At 38.3% G+C, this 19,976-nt stretch overlaps 1 long non-coding RNA gene across 1 annotated transcript in view; it reads left to right on the top strand.

The window, feature by feature from the left end:
* Positions 1–6,847: 6,847 nt before the first annotated feature.
* The window catches only part of LOC113922867, a 41,663-nt gene continuing 28,534 nt past the window's right edge, over positions 6,848–19,976 (top strand). The window contains exon 1 of the long non-coding RNA XR_003520090.1: positions 6,848–6,887. This is a non-coding gene — a long non-coding RNA (uncharacterized LOC113922867). The remainder of the gene's footprint in view (positions 6,888–19,976) is intronic.

Raw genomic sequence — 19,976 nt, 5'->3', positions numbered from 1 at the left:
AATTTGGAATAAACAAAAGATTGTTTCTCTATGCCCAGAGGAAATTTTCAGGGTATAAATGTGGCTATTAATTGAAGTTGTTAAAAGAATAAGGGTGCATGAATTCTCATTTATTTTAACCACTGTGGGAAGTGGTTAAAATAAAATGTGTATGTGCATGCAGTATTATTTATTTAGGTAGAGTTTTATGCATGTGCAGAGCTCCTCTCTTTTCATCCCACTGAAATTTTCAGTATAAATTATTTTTTTTTAAAGATTTAATTTATTTATTTGACAGAGACAGAGACCCCGAGAGCAGGAACACAAGCAGGGGGAGTGGGAGAGGGAGAAGCAGGCCTCCCATGGAGCAGAGAGCCCGATGTGGGACTCGATCCCAGGACCCTAAGACCATGACCTGAGCTGAAGGCAGACACTTAATGACTGAGCCACCCAGGCGCCCTTCAGTATAAATTATTTGAAAAATTATTCCAACGTTGATTATGTCTGTTGCTGTGCTCAATATAGAATGGGGGAAAAAAGCTTTAAGCAAGAGAATTACTTTAGTAACTCCATGATGGTATCAGTGGAGAGACAGAGAAAGAGAGAGAGAGGGGGAGAGAGAAGGAAGTAAGTAGATGTACAGATATAGTAGAGGCTGAATTAAGGGGTATTTGACTGGCTTGAAAAATGACTGAAACAGGTTTTAACATTTATAATTTTCCTTTTGCTGTTCAAGTTTCAGATTTAGAACTTAAACGTATTTGATTTTAATGAAGGACCAGCACATACATTGTTCCAGGTTTTTTCTGCTGGGTTTGAGATCCTTGAGCACCTCAAGCAAATGCCAAATCATGATACTATACATTCGACCCCTGATCATTGTCTCTAGTAGAAGTTTGCCTGAGGATAGACTTATGCTAAGAGCCCAAAGAACACCAAAGGGAAAGAGAGAATAGAGTCTGGAAGAAACCAGGTAAAGTGTCAGTTCATAACCTCAACACTTTGTGATACTCAGAAGTTTAGCTCAACTGTAAATTTTACTCTTGTTTCTCCTGGTACAGATCTAATCCTTTCAACACCCACAGGGGAGCTCAGTGGAGAACTTTGAGCAACCACCACTAGTCTTTAGTGAAATGTAGAAATGTCTTTACAATGTGGAAGGCAGGTAGAGTAGAATAGGAATAGGTGACTTCAAAGATGAAACTTTAGATTCTGGTCCTTCTTCATGTTTCTGACTTCAACCCTCTTCTGCCAGTGCCTCTTCAAATTGCTCACTCATATTATATACTATATAATACATTCATACTCTATAGGATATATTTACTATGTGTACTATACACATCCTATATAAAAACAGTAAAAGTAATGGTGTTATAAAATGTAGAACTCTGGGGCGCCTGGGTGGCTCAGTCGTTAAGTGTCTGCCTTCGGCTCAGGTCATGATCCCAGGGTCCTGGGATCGAGCCCCACATCGGGTTCCCTGCTCCGTGGGAAGCCTGCTTCTCCCTCTCCCACTCCTCCTGCTTGTGTTCCCTCTCTCGCTGTGTCTGTCTCTGTCAAATAAATAAATAAAATCTTCAAAAAAAAATAAAAAAAAATGTAGAACTCTTCAGGAGTATAAAATATTATGATGGGTAGCCAAATTTCATGTAATAACTACCATAAAGCACCATGTTTGTGTGAGGTATTAGATTAAGCACTTAATATTACCCACTTCAATCTTCATGAAAACCTTATCTTAAGCATTAGTTGTCCTCACTTTACAAAGGGGGAAGCCAAGGCAACTTTTTCTAAGTCACACAGCTAATAGGTGGCAGAGCCCAAATTGAATCCAGGTTTACTTAACTCAAATCTTTTTTTTTTTTTTTACACATTAATCAGTGTGGTACCATTTAATAATTAAACTCCCCATACCATATTATTCCAAGTTTCATTTCCAAGTCAACTGGAACCCTTCCTAAATTCTAACTTTTTTGTCACTGTAGTCTTTCTAGTTTACTCTTTGGTCGATACTGAAATTTTAATTCAAAATCATTTGATGTGAGCAAACTTCTAGGTTTTTTTCTGAGAAAAAGAGAGAAGAAAACTTTTACTTAAATATTATAGATGAATTCATGCTTGCCCTTTTTTTCTTTCAAAACTATGTAAACAAATAGCAATGTATAAAATAGAAGGGGCAAAATGGATGGGAGATGATAGTATGTAAAACATGTCAACAAATTTTTGAAGAGGGAAAACTGATGGATGAACAGGTAACTGATTGAAGCGAAGAAGAAAAAGTGGAAATCTAAGTTTTTGTAGAGAGAGATGTCAATGACACAAGAGGATAAGTGTCAGAGAATCATAAAGACTTGAGAATCTGAGGCATTAGGTATCGAAGAAGGAGGAAGATTGTTTGAAAATCTGTTTCAGAAGCAGTTAGGCAGGGCCACCTGGGTGGCTCAGTTAGGCATCAGACTCTTGATTTCAGCTCAGGCCATGATCTTAGGGTCTTGAGATCAAGCCCGGCATTGGGCTTCATGCTGGGTGTGGAGCCTGCTTAAGATTCTCTCTCTCCCTCTCTCTTCCCTCCCACTCCCTCTCTCTCTCTCTCAAAAACAGTTAGGCATCTTAATTCTATCCTTACCTTTTGCTAGTATCTACCCCCCTGCATCCTGGTAGTATAAAAGAAATTTGCTTTCTGAGGAAATTGAGTCAGACAGGCACTAGACTTAGAGACATATACTGAAGACTTGATTAATTGAAAGTATACAGAGTGAACTAGGAGACCCCAGTCCTCTTCCCATATTCAGCTTTGAGACTACTGAGAGCTAAGCCTATGCCATCCATCAAACACGTTCCTTAGTAAAAGATTGAAGCAAACCAGTCTAAAAGGAAAATTCTAAAAATTCTGTAATTCGGAGGTCCTAAAATAAGCATCTGTGTCCCCATCCAATCGCCACACAGTTTTAACCCCCCAATCCACACATCTCACCTCTGAACATGCAGTGTCTAGTCAGCATTTTAGTGCCCCATTCTTCAATATAAGTGAAGAGCCAAGAAGGAGGAAGATGTATGGTTTTCCATGACCCTTTATGTTCCTGTATTTCAAAATGAGGTCGTGCATTGCATTTATTTTACCAAAGTCTCAAAGAAAACAAAATACCATTAAGCATACCTGCTTCAGATTGACTGCCTGCCTGAAAGTTGATTATCTGTCTCATTCTCCACTACCTTCTTCCACTTACCACCACCCACTGTCAAGCTGACTTTTCTTCCTTTGGTTAGTAAAATAAATGTTTATTACCTTAAATTTCACCTACAAACCATATATATTTATTTTCAGATTGTTATTGTTTAGTTATATAAAAAATAATTTGCTCAAATGATATATTTTTCTGTGAAAATCATTTGGGTATTTTGCATTGGGAAAGAAATATGTCATAATTTTTTCCCTTTAAAATTAATGGACCTATTTTTTTCTTTTAACAACTTTTTAATTAGGAGCAGGTTCTCAGAAATAAACTAAAACTGTTACTTGAGAGGGATAAGTGTGTAATAAAGACATTTTCAGGTATCCAAGGTCTTTCCTCTGAAAAACAACAACAACAACAACAACAACAACAAAACCCTTTTCAGGAGACTGCTATGCTCCAGAAAATAATGAGAATGAAAACAAAGAAATATGGAATTCAAGAAATGGTGTTGCAACCCAGAAAGAGTGAAAGGAATTCCCAGATGAGGTTGGGAAGAAAGTTCTAGACGCGCTGTGGGGGAGGCCTGGCTAGCATCTAGTCCCAGTTAGAAGCAGCCTCCAATGCTGGTCTAATAGTGTAGGTAGTGTTACGTAGAAAATGATGCCTCTTGTCCTAGCCAGATTTTGATGGCCCTCCCTAGCTGACTTGATTTCTGGCTGGGTATAGACCCATGAGGCTCTTCCATGTCCTCTGATTCTCAAACCCTAGCCTCTGCCAGGGATCATTGTGCTTCTTCCTATAAGCCCTACAGTTGATCTCCCTATTCTCAATACTCATTCACATCATTTAAGTCTTGAAAGCAGCTTGGCGAAGTTAAGCACTAAGGCCCCTCTTTCCTATCTCATAGAACATCAAGGAAGTATGGCTAAGCCCTAGATTAGCACAAGAGCATCACATAAGGTGAACTCTTCCTACATCTTAAATAGGATATTGGAGAACTGTCACACTATCTCTCCGTGTTACCTTCACTTTTCTAAATTACCTTTTCCTCTCTCTGAAAATAAACTGGGAAGGGGGAATGAGGGTTGTCATACATTCACCTCATGCTTTTTTTTTCTTTGTGTCTCTTCCTATTCTCCCCTGGGACCAGAAAATGGGCTTTTTGTTTGTTTTCCTTTCTGTGCATCATATCTCCCTTCTGCCAGAAGCAGAAGCAAGCTTGGCTACTTTTCTGTCATAGGTTAAAAAGTATCTCTGTACTACAGGAGAGCTGTAAGATGGGTCCTTCAAACCCTTGCTATTTGAATGGAGGAAATGAAGTAATCTGAACAGTTTTCTCTATAGCTCTCTGTAGCCTTGCTCCTTGGTTACTACAGAGCTCTATTTTACATATTAGTAGCTGAATCTGACCTCTTCACTTCTTGTATTTCTCTAGTAACAAGTTCTTATCTCTTTCCTGTTAAATAGATATTTCAAGGTGACTTGGAAAAAGAAAGGAAAAGAGAAAAACCCATTAATAATTTAAAAATTATTACCCAATATCATTGACTTTTATAAATTCTTCAAAAAGAATTTGTAAAAATTCTATTATAACACACACAGAAAATGCATATTTTGAATTTTTTAAGTTTAAGTTCTTTTTGCCAGCAACATAAACATTTTAAAGAAGAAAATAAGGATAAGATAAGGCTATGTGAGAAAGAATAAAAATATAGAGGGATTTTAAAAATAATATTCATTTTCTAGTTTGTCTATATAACATTAAGGAGAAATATATACCAGCTTGAATAACACAAATTCAATGTATATGTGAGGGGTGCTTGTCTGGCTTAGTCAGACAGGAATGAGGCACTTTGGGACATCAGTTGTGCAGTTAGTTTGGCTGCCCAAGTTATCCTGTGTTATAGTATCAGGTTAATAAATGTTAAGACCACCAGACTTAATTATATGTAATAATAATAATAATAACAGCTACCATTAATTTAAAATCTATTCTGTGCTATACATTTTATATGCATATATAATTAACTTCTTACTTTAACATTTCTAGGTAAGTAGATATTACTTCCATTTTTTGAATGAGGAAATTACAACTCAAAGAGGTTACATCATAGCACAAATTTCCACTGTTAGTGTAGGTCCTGGTATGGAATTTAAGTCTTCTTTTCTTGGATAAACTCCAGAGACGATGCTGTTCCTTTTTTTTTTTTTTAAAGATTTTATTTATTTATTTGAGAGAGAGCACAAGCAGGTGGAGGGGTAGAGGGAGAGGGAGAAGCTGGCTCCCCACTGAGCAGGGAGCCTGTCGTGGGCTTGATCCCAGGACCCTGGGATCATGATCTGTGGTGAAGGCAGATACTTAACAGACTGAGCCACCCAGGAGCCCCAGTGCTGTTCCTTTTGTATATAGAAAGCACCCTGTGAACTGGGAACACTGCCTTTTCTTCTTCGGCTAACACTCACAGCTTCACCGTTATTAGTGTGGCCATGTATCTAAAAATACTTCAAAATTCTGAAGGTAACTTAATCAAGTATACTAACTATAATTTACTGATATTGATGAGAACTAAGCATCCAGGATTGTTACTGAGAAAACAAACGGTTACCCAAAAAAGTGAAGTCCAGGTTAGGCTGCATAGTGTTGGGTCAAGATTCCAGGGAAAGGTTCGTGTAGGCTGGAAGAGGAGTTTAGAGTTAGATTGATAAGCCTGAATGTCACATGATGCTCAAGATTCCACAGCGAGGAAGCATATGAAGTAATTAATTGGTGTCTTTATTGGTGCCATGGCAATGACATGAATGTGGCCTCTTCCCCTTTATTTCCTCTCCCCAGTTGCCATCTATTCAGGGCTGTGGCAGATAGAAGAACTTCCACTTGAAATTTGGGAGTCAAAGGAGAAGGGCCATCAACGAACACTTATGTAACATTAAATAAAAGAAGGCCCTGTTTTTAAAAATCTTTGCAGCCATGCTACCCCATAAAACTTCTCAGTGTGCTCCCCTTACATGTGATAACCTGGACTCTCAATATTTTCCTGGCTCCTTTCCTTCTTTCTTTCTCCTCACCTTTTTCCTCATCTCCTGCAGTAGGAATGTGCCATTCACTCCATCCTATTCCAATTTCTTCTCATTCTATCCTGTAGAGCAATTTAGGTTTCTTCAGACTTTTCTAAATCCAGCATTCCACAGGTGTATCTGGAACCCACAGGATGCAGCTGGAAAAAGAGCGCCCATGCTAACAAGTCTCTACACGCCTTTGATCATATATCACTAAAAGCAAAATGATTTTTCATACACTCCCAATATATAGCAATTCATTTATAAATTATATACACACACTACTATCAATTCATATTTTAAATCTGTGTTTTACTTCTTTCTGTATGAAAGCTATGTGATAAGTAGAGGTAAATGAATATTTTCTTCCCATTCCCCAATGGATTGCTTTGCACAACTACTGGAATGTGATCATTTCATTTTGCAGACTACTGACTTACCATAATTTTATCAACAGAAAGGACCAGGAAGGACCTAGGATTACCTGTCCTTTAACAAAAAAACAAAAAGTGGCGGAGCAAGATGGCGGAGGAGTAGGAGACCTAAATTTTGTCTGGTCCCAGGAATTCAGCTAGATAGTTATCAAACCATTCAGAACACCTACAAACTCAACAGGAGATCGAAGAAAAGAATGGCAGCAACTCTCTGAACAGAAAAGCAACCACTTTCTGAAAGGTAGGACGTGCGGAGAAATAAATCCAAAGTGATATTTGGGAAGATAGACCGCGGCGGGGAGAGGGCCTCCGTCAGCCAGCCACTGGCAAGTGATAGAGCAGTGGAGCACAAAATTGGAACTTTTAGAAGTCTGTTCCACTGAGGGGGACGTCGCTCCAGTGGCTAAGTGGGAGGTGGAACCCTCACTGGGAGGTGTGGCCTCAGGACCCTCGGGGTCACAGAAAGACTGGGGGTGCCTGAGTGCGGCAGAGCTCCCAGGTATTGGAGCAGGGAAGCTGGCTGCAAAGATGGAGCCGAGGAGTGGGCTCTCAGCTTGGGGTTGCCATAAACTGATCCGCAGCAAAGTTGGGCCACTGCTATTCAAGCAGGGACCCAACAAGTGGCAGATCCAGGGAGACTCCCCTTTCTCCCCTGGGAGGAGTGGAACGGGAGCGCACCGCAGGAATTTGCTGGGTTCGGAGATGCCAAATGGGGTCATGTGCCAGAGATAGAAATGCTCTGTCACAGGCCAGGTGAGCACAGAGTGCGGCCGGAGACTGGGGAGACAGGAGTGATTGACTGCTTTTCTCTGGGGGCTCACTGAGGAGTGGGGACCCGAGCTCTCAGCTTCTCCAGGACCAGAGATTGGGAGGCTGCCATTTTCATTCTTGTCCTCCAAAGCTGTACTGAAAACTTTCAGGGAACAAATCTTCAGGGGCAAACCTGAGCAGATTACTTAGCCTGGCCCCTGGCAAGGGTGGGGCAATTCTGCCTTGAACAAAGACTTTTTAGAATCACTGCAACAGGCCCCTCCCCCAGAAGATCAGCAAGAATATCCAGCCAATTCCAAGTTTACTGATGAATGAGAACAGCAGAACTCCAGCGCTAGGGGAATATAGCACGTAGAATTCATGGCTTTTTCCCCATGATTCTTTAGTCTTTCAAAGTTAAATGTTAAATTTTATTTTTCTTTCTCTATTTTTTTAGTTGAATTTTTCTTCTTTCCTTTTTCAACCAACATTTTATCAATTGCTTTTTTAAAATTTTTTTTAAATTTTTCATTTTTACAGTCATATTCTCTCTTCATTGTATTTAACCATATATATATGTAAAGTTTTTCTTTCTTTAAAATATTGGGAGGCAATTTCTCCTAACAGACCAAAATACACCCAAAATCTAGTGTGTGGCTCTGTTATTTTCACCAGCCTGGTCATATTCTTCCCCCCCCCGCCGCCCCCAATTTCAGGTCTCTTCTGATTGTTTGGTGTATATTTTTCTGGGGTTGTTACCCTTTTACCATCTTTTTAGCATTTTGTTCTCTCATTCGTCTCTTCTCTGGGCAAAATGACAAGACAGAAAAACTTACCTCAAAAAAAAAAAGAAAAAGAGGCAGTACTGATTGCCAGGGACCTAAACAATATGTAAGATGTCAGAACTATAGTTCAGAATGATGATTATAAAGATACTAACTGGGCTTGAAAAAGGCATAGAAGATACTAGAGAATCCCTTTCTGTAGAAATGAAAGAACTAAAATCTAACCAAGTCGAAATAAAAAAGGCTGTTAATGAGGTGCAATAAAAAATGGAGGCTCTACAAACTGTGGAAAGAGCCAAGATGTCCATCAACAGATGAATGGATAAAGAAGATGTGGTATATATACACAATGGAATATTATGCAGCCATCAAAAGGAATGAGATCTTGCCATTTGCAACGACATGGTTGGAACTGGAGGGTATTATGCTGAGTGAAATAAGTCAATCAGAGAAAGACATGTATCATATGACCTCACTGATATGAGGAATTCTTAATCTCAGGAAACAAACTGAGTGTTGCTGGAATGGTGGGGGCTGGGAGGGATGGGGTGGCTAGGTGATTGGGGAGGGTATGTGCTATGGTGAGCACTGTGAATTGTGCAAGACTGTTGAATCACAGATCTGTACTTCTGAAACAAATAATGCAACATATGTTAAGAAAAAAGAAAAAGAAGAAGATAGCAGGAGGGGAAGAATGAAGGGGAGTAAGTCAGAGAGGGAGACAAACCATGAGAGACAATGGACCCTGAAAAACAAACTGAGGGCTCTAGAGGGGAGGAGGGTGGGGGGATAGGTTAGCCTGGTGATGGGTATTAAAGAGGGCACATTCTGTGTGGAGCACTGGGTGTTATGCACAAGCAATGAATCATGGAACCCTACATCAAAAACTAATGATGTAATATATGGTGATTAACATAACAATAAAAAATTTTTTAAAAAAGTGCACTGTCTGTGAGAAAACAATAATAAAACTTACTAAAAGTTAAAAAAAAATGGAGGCTCTAACTGCTAGGATAAATGAGGCAGAAGAGAGAAATAGTGATATAGAAGACCAAATGATGGAGAATAAAGAAGCTGAGAAAAAGATAAACAACTACTGAATCATGAGGGGAGAATTTGAGAGATAAGTGATACCATAAAGCGAAACAACATTAGAATAATTGGGATTCCAGAAGAAGAAGAAAGAGGAAGAGGGGAAGAAGGTATATTGGAGCAAATTATAGCAGAGAACTTACCTAATTTGGGGAAGGAAACAGGCATCAAAATCCAGGAGGCACAGAGAACCCCCCCTCAAAATCAATAAAAATAGGTCAACACCCTGACATCTAATAGTAAAACTCATGAGTCTCAGAGACAAAGAGATAATCCTGAAAGCAGCTGGGACAAGAGGTCTGTAACCTACAATGGTAGAATCATTAGATTGGCAGCAGACCTATCCACAGAGACCTGGCATGCCAGAAAGGACTTTCATGATATCTTCAGAGCACTAAATGAGAAAAATATGCAGCCAAGAATACTATATCCAGCTAGGCTGTCATTGAAAATAGAAGGAGAGATAAAAAGCTTCCAGGACAAACAAAAACTAAAAGAATTTGAGAACACCAAACTAGCCCTACAAGAAATATTGAAAGGGGTCCCCTAAGCAAAGAAAGAACCTAAAAGTCACATAGACCAGAAAGGAACAGAGACAATATACAGTAACAGTCACCTTACAGGCAATACAATGGCACTAAATTCATATCTTTCAATAGTTACCCTGAATGTAAATGGGCTAAATGAGCCAATCAAAAGACACAGGGTATCAGATTGGATAAAAAAACAAGACCCATCAATATGCTGTCTGCAAGAGACTCAGTTTAGACCCAAAGACACTGCCGGGTGTAAAGTGAGGGGGTGGAAAACCATTTACCATGCTAGTGGACACCAAAAGAAAGCTGGGATGGCAATCCTTATATCAGACAAAATAGATTTTAAACCAAAGACTATAATAAGAGATGAGAAAGGACACTACATCATACTTAAAGGGTCTATCCAACAAGGAGATCCAACAATTTTAAATATCTCTGCCCCTAACATGGGAGCAGCCAATTATATAAGCCAATTAATAACAAAATCAAAGAAACACATCGACAATAATACAATAATAGTGGGGGACTTTAACACCCCCTTCTCATCTAAGCAAAAGATCAACAGGAAATAAAGACTTTAAATGACACACTGGACCACATGGACTTCACAGACATATTCAGAACATTCCATCCCAAAGCAACAGAATACACATTCTTCTCTAGTGCACATGGAACATTCTCCAGAATAGATCACATCCTGGGTCACAAATCAGGTCTCAACTGGTACCAAAAGATTAAGATCATTCCCTGCATATTTTCGGACCACAATGCTTTGAAACTAGAACTCAATCACAAGAGGAAAGTTGGAAAGAATTCAAATATATGGAGGCTAAAGAGCATCCTACTAAAGAATGAATGGGTCAACCAGGAAATTAAAGAATTAAAAAAATTCATAGAAACCAATGAAATGAAAACAACTGTTCAAAACCTTTGGGATGCAGCAAAGACAGTCCTAAGACGGAAGTATATAGCAATACAAGCCTTTCTCAAGAAACAAGAAAGGTCTCAAATACACAACCTAACCCTACACCTAAAGGAGCTGGAGAAAGAACAGCAAATAAAAGCCTAAATCCAGCAAGAGAAGAGAAATAATAAAGATCAGAGCAGAAATCAATGAAATAGAAACCAAAAGAACAGTAGAACAGATCAATGAAACTAGGAGCTGGTTCTTTCAAAGAATTAATACAACTCATAAACCCCTAGCCAGACTTATCAAAAAGAAAAGAGGAAGGACCCAAATAAATAAAATAAATAAATAAAATCATGAATGAAAGAGGAGAGATCACAACCAACACCAAAGAAATACAAACAATTATAAGAACATACTACAAGCAACTATATGCCGGCAAATTAGATAATCTGGAAGAAATGGATGCATTCCTAGAGACGTGTAAACTACCAAAACTGAACCACAAAGAAATAGAAAGCCTAAACAGATGCATAACCACTAAGGAAATTGAAGCAGTAATAAAAAGTCTCCCAAAAAACAAGAACCCAGGGCCAGATGGCTTCCCAGGGGAATTTACCAAACATTTCAAGAAGAATTAATACCTATTCTTCTGAAAATGTTTCAAAGAATAGAAATGGAAGGAAAATTTCCAAACTCGTTTTATGGGGCCAGCATTACCTTGATTCCAAAACCAGACAAAGACCCCATCAAAAAGGAGAACTACAGACCAATCTCCCTGATGAATATGGATGCAGAAATTCTCACCAAAATACTGGCCAATAGGATCCAACAGTACATTAAAGGATTATTCACCACGACCAGGTGGGATTTATTCCTGGGCTGCAAGGTTGGTTCAACATCCACAAATCAATCAATGTGATACAATACATTAATAAAAGAAAGAACAAGAACCATATGATCCTCTCAATAGATGCAGAAAAAGCATTTTACAAAGTACAGCATCCTTTTTTGATTAAAACTCTTCACAGTGTAGGGATAGAGGGTAAATACCTCAATATTATAAAAGGCATCTATGAAAAACCCAGAGCAAATATACTTAATGGGGGAAAACTGAGAGCTTTTCCCCTAAGGTCAGAAACATGGCAGGGATGTCCACTATCACCACTGCTGTTCAACATAGTACTAGAAGTCCCAGCCTCAGCAATCAGACAACAAAAACAAATAAAAGACCTCTGAATCAACAAAGAAGTCAAACTCTCACTCTTTGCAGATGATATGACACTTTATGTGGAAAACCCAAAAGACTCCACCCCAAAACTGCTAGAACTCATACAGGAATTCAGTAAAGTAGCAGGATATAAAATCAATCCACAGAAATCAGTGGCATTTCTATACAACAACAGACAGAAGAAAGAAATTAAGGAGTCGATCCCATTTACAATTGCACCCAAAACCATAAGATACCCAGGAATAAATCTAACCAAAGAGGCAAAGGATCTATACTCAGAAAACTATAGAATACTCATGAAAGAAATTGAGGAAGACACAAAGAAATAGAAAAACGTTCCATGCTCATGGATTGGAAGAACAAATATTGTGAAGTGGTCAATGCTACCTAGAGCAATCTACACATTTAATGCAATCCCTATCAAAATACCATCCACTTTTTTCAAAGAAATGGAATAATCCTAAAATTTGTATGGAACCAGAAAAGACCCCAAATAGCCAGAGGGATGTTGAAAAAGTAAAACAAAGCCGGTGGCATCACAATTCCGGACTTGAAGCTCTATTACAAAGCTGTCATCATCTAGAGAGTATGGTACTGGCACAAAAACAGACACAAAGATCAATGGAACAGAATAGAGAGCCCAGAAATGGACCCTCAACTCTGTGGTCAACTAATCTTCGACAAAGCAGGAAAGATTGTCCAATGGAAAAAAGACAGTCTCTTCAACAAATGGTGTTGGGAAAATTGGACAGCCACATGTAGAAGAATGAAACTGGACCATTTCCTTACACCACACACAAAAGTAGACTCAAAATGGTTGAAGGACCTAAATGTGAGACAGGAATACATCAGAATCCTTGAGGAGAACACAGGCAGCAACCTCTTCAACTGCAGCCGCAGCAACTTCTTCCTAGACGCATCACCGAAGGCAAGGGAAGCAAGGGCAAAAATGAACTATTGGGACTTAATCAAGATAAAAAGCTTTTGCACAGCAAAGGAAACAGTCAACAAAACCAAAAGACAACCGACAGAATGGGAGAAGATATTTGCAAATGACATATCAGATAAAGGGCTAGTATCCAAAATCTATAAAGAACTTATCAAACTCAACACCCAAAGAACAAATAATCCAATCAAGAAATGGGCAGAAGAATGAACAGACATTTTTCCAAAGAAGACATCCAACTGGCCAACAGACACATAAGAAAGTGCTCAACCTCACTCAACATCAGGGAAATCCAGATCAAAACCTCAATGAGATACCACCTCACACCAGTCAGAATGGCTAAAATTAACAAGTCAGGAAAGGACAGATGTTGGCAAGGATGTGGAGAAAGGGGAACCCTCCTACACTGTTGGTGGGAATGCACGATGGTGCAGCCACTCTGGAAAACAGTATGGAGGTTCCTCAAAAAGTTGAAAGTAGAGCTACCCTATGACCCAACAATCGCACTACTGGGTATATTCCCCAAAGATACAAATGTAGTGATCCAAAGGGGCACGTGCACCCCAATGTTTATAGCAGCAATGTCCACAATAGCCAAACTATGGAAAGAGCTTAGATGTCCATCAACAGATAAATGGAAATAGAAGATGTGGTATATATATACAATGGAATATTATGCAGCCATCAAAAAATGAAATCTTGCCATTTGCCACAATGTGGATGGAACTAGAGGGTATTATGCTAAGCGAAATGAGTCAATCAGAGAAAGACAAGTATCATATGATCTCACTGATATGAGGAATTTGAGAAACAAGACAGAGGATTATAGGGGAAGGGAGGGAAAAATGAAAAAGACGAAACCAGAGGGGGAGACAAACTGTAAGAGACTCTTAATCTCAGGAAACAAACTGAGGATTGCAGAAGTGGGGGTGGTGGTGGGAGGGATGGGGTGGCTGGGTGATGGACACTGCAGAGGGTAAGTACTATGGTAAGTGCTGTGAATTTTGTAAGAGTGATGAATCACAGACCCGTACCCCTGAAACAAATAATACATTATATGTTAATAAAGAAAATTAAAAAAAAGAAAAAAACAAAAAGCCCTTTCACAAAAGGAATACATTCCTTTATCTAGAAAAATAATACTTGAGGCAAATGGTAAATACTTGGTAGAAGTATTTCTTAAGAAAAGATATTTTTCTTTTGATACTTACTGGAATGATACTCTTAGCAAGAAGATTTATTCTCTTAAAAATGCCCAGGGGATCAACACACTACATTATAGAGGGGTAATATCTTTTTTCATTAATGAGAAAACGTTAATTTTTTCCTGGTTTGGTTAGCTTGATACTCAAATACATGTTTTAAAAGATAATTCTGTTTCTCATTATTTGTCCTTATGACATAAAAATAATTGGCAATGAAAGATAATTGTTCCAGTTATCCTCAAAAATATTTTTTTTTATGAATACACAGTTCCATTTTGTTCTCCACAAAGATAACTAAACATGAGTCTGGGTCAGAGTCTCTCTGAATCCAAATAAAGGCTTAATTCCCTAAAAATTCGGATCTTTAAGATACTGATTGCAAAGAAAAACTAGCAGTATACCCCTGCAATTTGGAATATGATATACATCTCCTTTCTACACATTACCAATAATTTAGTTTTTAAATCTATAGATGACACTTAGAAAGGTAGATAAATTCAAATAATCTGTCAATTCATTCAATTAGTTTGTTTCAAAATTATCTTACCGTCACTAATTGCTTGTTTTGAGTTCATTAAGTCATCTTGTTAATTTTATAGAGATACAATCAGAATCTTTAACAGATAATCTGAGGCAAACACTTACTCTGAAGCCACAGGACAAAAATCATAGAAATTATTTTTAGCAAGAGCACACTTTCAACTTAGAAGGTAGAAGGCATGTTGGGGACAATAATTTCTGATCTTTGTTAAAATACTGACATTAAAATATCAAATGATAATTTTTTAAAACAAGTCACTATTTCCCAGTCTTCAAAAACTACATAAAAAAGCCTCTTTTAGACCCTCAATAGAGAAATAAACAGCTTTTTTTAAAGTAAAATCATTACTTACCAAAAAGATAAAATCAGAATATTTTTCCAAGCCTAAACACGTTAAAGAATGAAAAAAGTCCTTGCAGTTAGTGTACATCTTTTCACCACATGTATGCTTTAGTCACATTATATCTATAAAGTGTATTTTTAAATATTGACTTGAAAACAAAGAGTTTTGGGGCACCTGGGTGGCTCAGATGTTTAAGTGTCTGCCTTTGCTCAGGTCATGATCTCAGGATCCTGAGATCAAGTTCCGCATCGGGCTTCCTGCTCAGTGGGGAATCTGCTTCTCCCTCTGCCTCTCCTCTCCGCTTGTGCTCCTTCTTTCTCTCTCAAATGAATAAATACAATCTTTAAAATAAATAAATAAATAAAGAGTTTTAAAAATGTGCCACAATGATATTCATGGTAAATATAAGAAAAGATTTGGTTAACATCCTAGCCAACTTAATGTAAGTCAGTGTTTTCTCAACCTTGATTGTCAACTAGAATTACCTGGGGAGCTTTTTAAAAAATACTGATGTCCAGAACCCATCTTAGAGCAGTTAAATAATAATCTCTGAGAGCGGTTCCTGGACTTTGTTGTTTTGTTAATGATTTCCATGGACATTAGGTGTTGAGAATATCTAATCTAAATAAGTAATTGTAGGGTGCCTGGGTGGCTCAGATGGTTAAGCATCTGCCTTCAGCTCAGGTCATGATCCCAGGGTCCTGGGATCGAGTCCTGCATCAGGCTCCCTGCTCAGTGGGGAGCCTGCTTCTCCCTCTGCCTCTCTCTCTCTCTCTCTTATGAATAAATAAATAAAATCTTTAAAAAAATAAGTAATTGTAGCTGTGATAATAATAACCATCCCCATCTGTGGAGTGCCCCTCTCTGTGTCAAATATCGGTGTTTAACCTACATCATGCAATTTAATCTCTACCGTAAAAATGGTTCTACTCTCTATATAAGAAAACTTACCCAAGCCCACCATAGTCAGTAGCAGTGACAAGACTCAGACCCCACAGTCTCCCTCTCTGAAACACCATCACTCTCCACTCTGCTCTAAGACCCCAAACAAAGATGAAACAGACAACACTTGATCAGTCAGAAGCCAGGCAAAGGAAAAGTATTTCCTTTGATTTTCCTAGAAGTTCTGGGCAACAACCACAAGAAAAAAAAAATGGATTGGAATACTTCTGAAATGTATTCAAGGCAGCCCTCAGTTTAGGATGTGGTAGGCAGAATAATGGTACCCAAATATGTCCACATCCCACTCCCCAGAACCTGTGAATATGCTACCTTACAGGGTAAAAGGGACTTTGCAGATGTGGTTAAGGATTTTGAGGTAAAGAGATTATCCTGTGTTATCTGAGGGGGTCCAATGTAGTCACAAAAGTCCTTATAAGAGGGAGGCCAGAGTGTCAGAGAAGGTGATGAGACTATGGATGAAATCAGAGTGATATAGGGACATGAGACAAGGAATGCTGGTAGTCTTTAGAAGCTGAAAAAGACTCCCCTAGAGTCTCCAGAAGGAATGCAGCCCTGCCAATACATTTTGAACTTCTTACCTCCAGAATTGGAAAATAATAAATGTATATTTTTTCAAGCCTCTAATTTGTGGCAATTATTACAGCAGCAATGGGAAACCAATACAGAAGATACTGTATTTGCTATGTAAAGTCATGAGATTATGTAAAACTCCACCTATTGAGGCATTTTAGGCTAGTTCACAGATAGAGTGTCTTAGTGTTGTGAAAAAAAAGAGAAACCACCATTCATAGATTGCATTAATTGGCCTGATATTTTCAAAGCAGAAGGAGGGAGAGAAATCACACAAAAATTCAGGGGTCAACCACCTCAGTGATGTTTCTGGAGCGCAGTGGTTTGGAACCTATGAACATATCCCCTCAAAGGTAGAAGACATGTTGTACCTTGTACCACCTAGCACTAAATGGGGTTTGATGCTTGGTGGCCTTTTTGGATTTTGGAGACAACATATACCTTATTTGAATGTATTAATTGAAACCATTTACTGAGTAATCCATGAGGGTCCTGATGTTGAGTGGAGACTGGAGCAAGAAAAGGCTGTGCAGCAAGTTAAGCCTTCAATACAGGCTGCTCTGCTAATTGGGCCTCATGACCTAGGAGATCCAATGATACTCAGAGTGTCTATGGCAAACATTGATGTACTATCAAGTCACTTGCAAGCACCAGTAGGAGAATATCAAACCTCCAGAGTTTTGGGGTAAACTGTTGCCTTTTTCTGCAGACAATTATTCCTCTTTTGAGAAATACATCCTACTTCCTAAGTTCGTAACTTCCTGGTAGAGACTGAATGCCTAGCCATGGAACATCAAGCAACCATGGGGCCTGAGCTTTCCATCATCAGTTGGGTGTTTCTGACCCACCAGGCCATAAAGTTGGGCATATTCAGCAGTATTTTGTTATTAAGTGGAAGTGGTATATAGGCTCAGGCTCCTTTGACAAGGACTCCTGTTGCATTGTCTCATCTCTTTCAGCACACACCTATGATTATAGAGAGCTCCTTATGACCAGTCTGCTGAGGAGGGGGGAAAGAAGCCTGGTTTGTAGATGGTTATGTACAATTTGCTAGCACTAACAATAGGTACATTGCTGTAACATTACAGTCTCACTCAGGGGTGATCTGGAGGGAAAAGGTGAATGGAAATCATCTTAGTAGGCAGAACATTGAGTGGGACATTCTGTTGTCTTCCTTGTCTACACAAAGAGATGACCAGAAGAATGGGTCTACATTGACTTATGGGAAATTGCTGGTGGTTTGGTTTTAGGATCAGGGACTTAGGAAGAATAGGGTTGAAAGTGTAGTGGCAAGGAGGTCTGGAAAAAATGCATGTGGATGGATTTCTGAAGCTTGACATATAGTGTGAAAATAATTGTGTCTCGCAACTTCACCAAAGGGCATCTACTGTAGAGAAGTCTTTCAACAATTAGGTGTACCAAGGGACATGTTCTCTAAATGTCAGATGCCTCTTTCTCCATCTAGTACTTGCTCAATGAGCTCATAGGCAGAGTTGCCATGATGACAGGGATAGAGGCTATACATGGACTCAACAATCTGAACTTCCTCTTACCAAGGTTGATCTGGCTACTGTTGCTTAGTAGTTCCTACCTATCAACAGCAAACAGAATCACCATGCTCTTGATATGGCCATATCTGTATCTATAATAAAGGATGTCAGTCCTGCAGTATATACAAATTTTGTAAATATTTTTTTCATGCTCTGTGACTTTCCTTTTGTCTTAATGGTGTCTTTTAGTGAGTAAATTTTTTTTATTTTAATGAATTTTGTTATTTTTTGTTTTATGGTTCTTGCCTTCTCTTATCTGAGAAATCTTTGGCTACCTCCAGGTCACAAAGATTGTCCTATATTTCATTCTAAAATTTTATAATGTTAACTTTAGATTAGGTCTGTGATCCATCCCAAATTAATTTTTGTGTGTGGTATGCATTAGGGGTCAGAGTTTGTTTTCATGTGAATATATATTTATTCCAGCACTATTTGCTGAAAAGGCTTTCATTTTTCATTTGATTATTTTGAAATCTTTATCAAAAACCGTATAATTAAATAAATGTAAGTCAATTTTTGAGCCCTCTAATCTGTTCTGTTGATCTGTTTATCTGTATGCCAGACCCACACTGATTAATTATTATAGTTTTATATCCAGTCTTGAAACCAGGTAACATAAACTTTCCAACTTTAGTCTTCTTTCTCATAACTATGCAGAATATTCTGGGTTCTTGCATTTCCATATACATTTAAAAATTAGCTTGTCAATTTCTATAAAAAAGCCTGCTAGGATTGGGACTGATGCTATCTTTGTTGTCCTGCTGGTAGATGAGAAGTGTTTCAGTTTTCCTAATAGGATTATTATTTAATTACTGAACATTACAGGATTTTGTCAAATTAGACTTCTGCTGATTTAGTAATCCTTTCATGTGCTGAGGACACGATGCTGGCACTAACAGTGTTGTCTTCTGTGTGTGTCCTAACTGAAAGATCAGTGTAATCCTAAAGTAATTCTTCATCTTCTGTATCTAGCCAAAAATTTCATTGTTTCCATCTAAACAAACACCAGTAAAAACACTACAAGAAGGAAATGATAATAAATGTGCTAGAAACAAATGGCTATAAACACAAAAAAGAAAACCATCTTACTGGTTAGTCTAATAACTACCATCTGCTCATAACAAATTGGCCCTTTCCCATAAGTGAGATGGGTTTTTGGAAGCAACTTCATTTGGGATACTTCAGAGTAAAACCACATCAGCAGAATTCAGGACTCCCTGTTGTCAGACAGACACTATGTAATCACAATATATTATTTTATTCTTACAAGGGTTATACATGAACTCCTTTAACAATTCAACCAGAAGCCCTTTGAAACCCTTCATTGGGCAGAAAAACTTGATCTATCACTCAGCGTTCTTCAGTAGCTGCTCACAGTCTTTTTGTTTCTTAATAGTGGACTTGTTTCCAGGTGGATCATATAGGCTTTAAAGAAAATATAGTTTAAAAACTTGATCCAGGCATATGATCTATCAGATAATACATTTCATAATTTATTTCCATAGCTGTACAAAGCCACCAAATTCTGCGACTTGCTTGAAGAGCTCTTAACAGAAGGGGAGTCTGTTTAATTTAAGTCAGTAGATATTTTGTCTCTTGGCTAAACATAATCCACAGAGAGTTTTGAAAATGAAGATGTACAGGGAGCATGATCTAAGAAACCAAAGAGAAATAAACTGAATGTAGAAATTTTGTGGCTAAAAATGTTGTTTGTGGCAGCTGTTAAGTATAACTCATGGTCACTTTTCAGTGGAACTGGCTGCATATGCACCATTCCACCAAACCCATATTTAATAAGTGACCACTCAGTTTTAAGCTGTATTAAGCACTGGAGATAAACATACTAATAAAATGCTGTCCAGGCCTCAGATAATCTCACAGCTAGTAGGAAAGGAATATGTTAACAAGAGC

The sequence above is a fragment of the Zalophus californianus genome, chromosome 9 (assembly GCF_009762305.2).
Source record: "Zalophus californianus isolate mZalCal1 chromosome 9, mZalCal1.pri.v2, whole genome shotgun sequence".
Taxonomy (NCBI): Eukaryota; Metazoa; Chordata; class Mammalia; order Carnivora; family Otariidae; genus Zalophus; species Zalophus californianus.
This window is presented reverse-complemented; position numbering and strand designations above follow the sequence as displayed.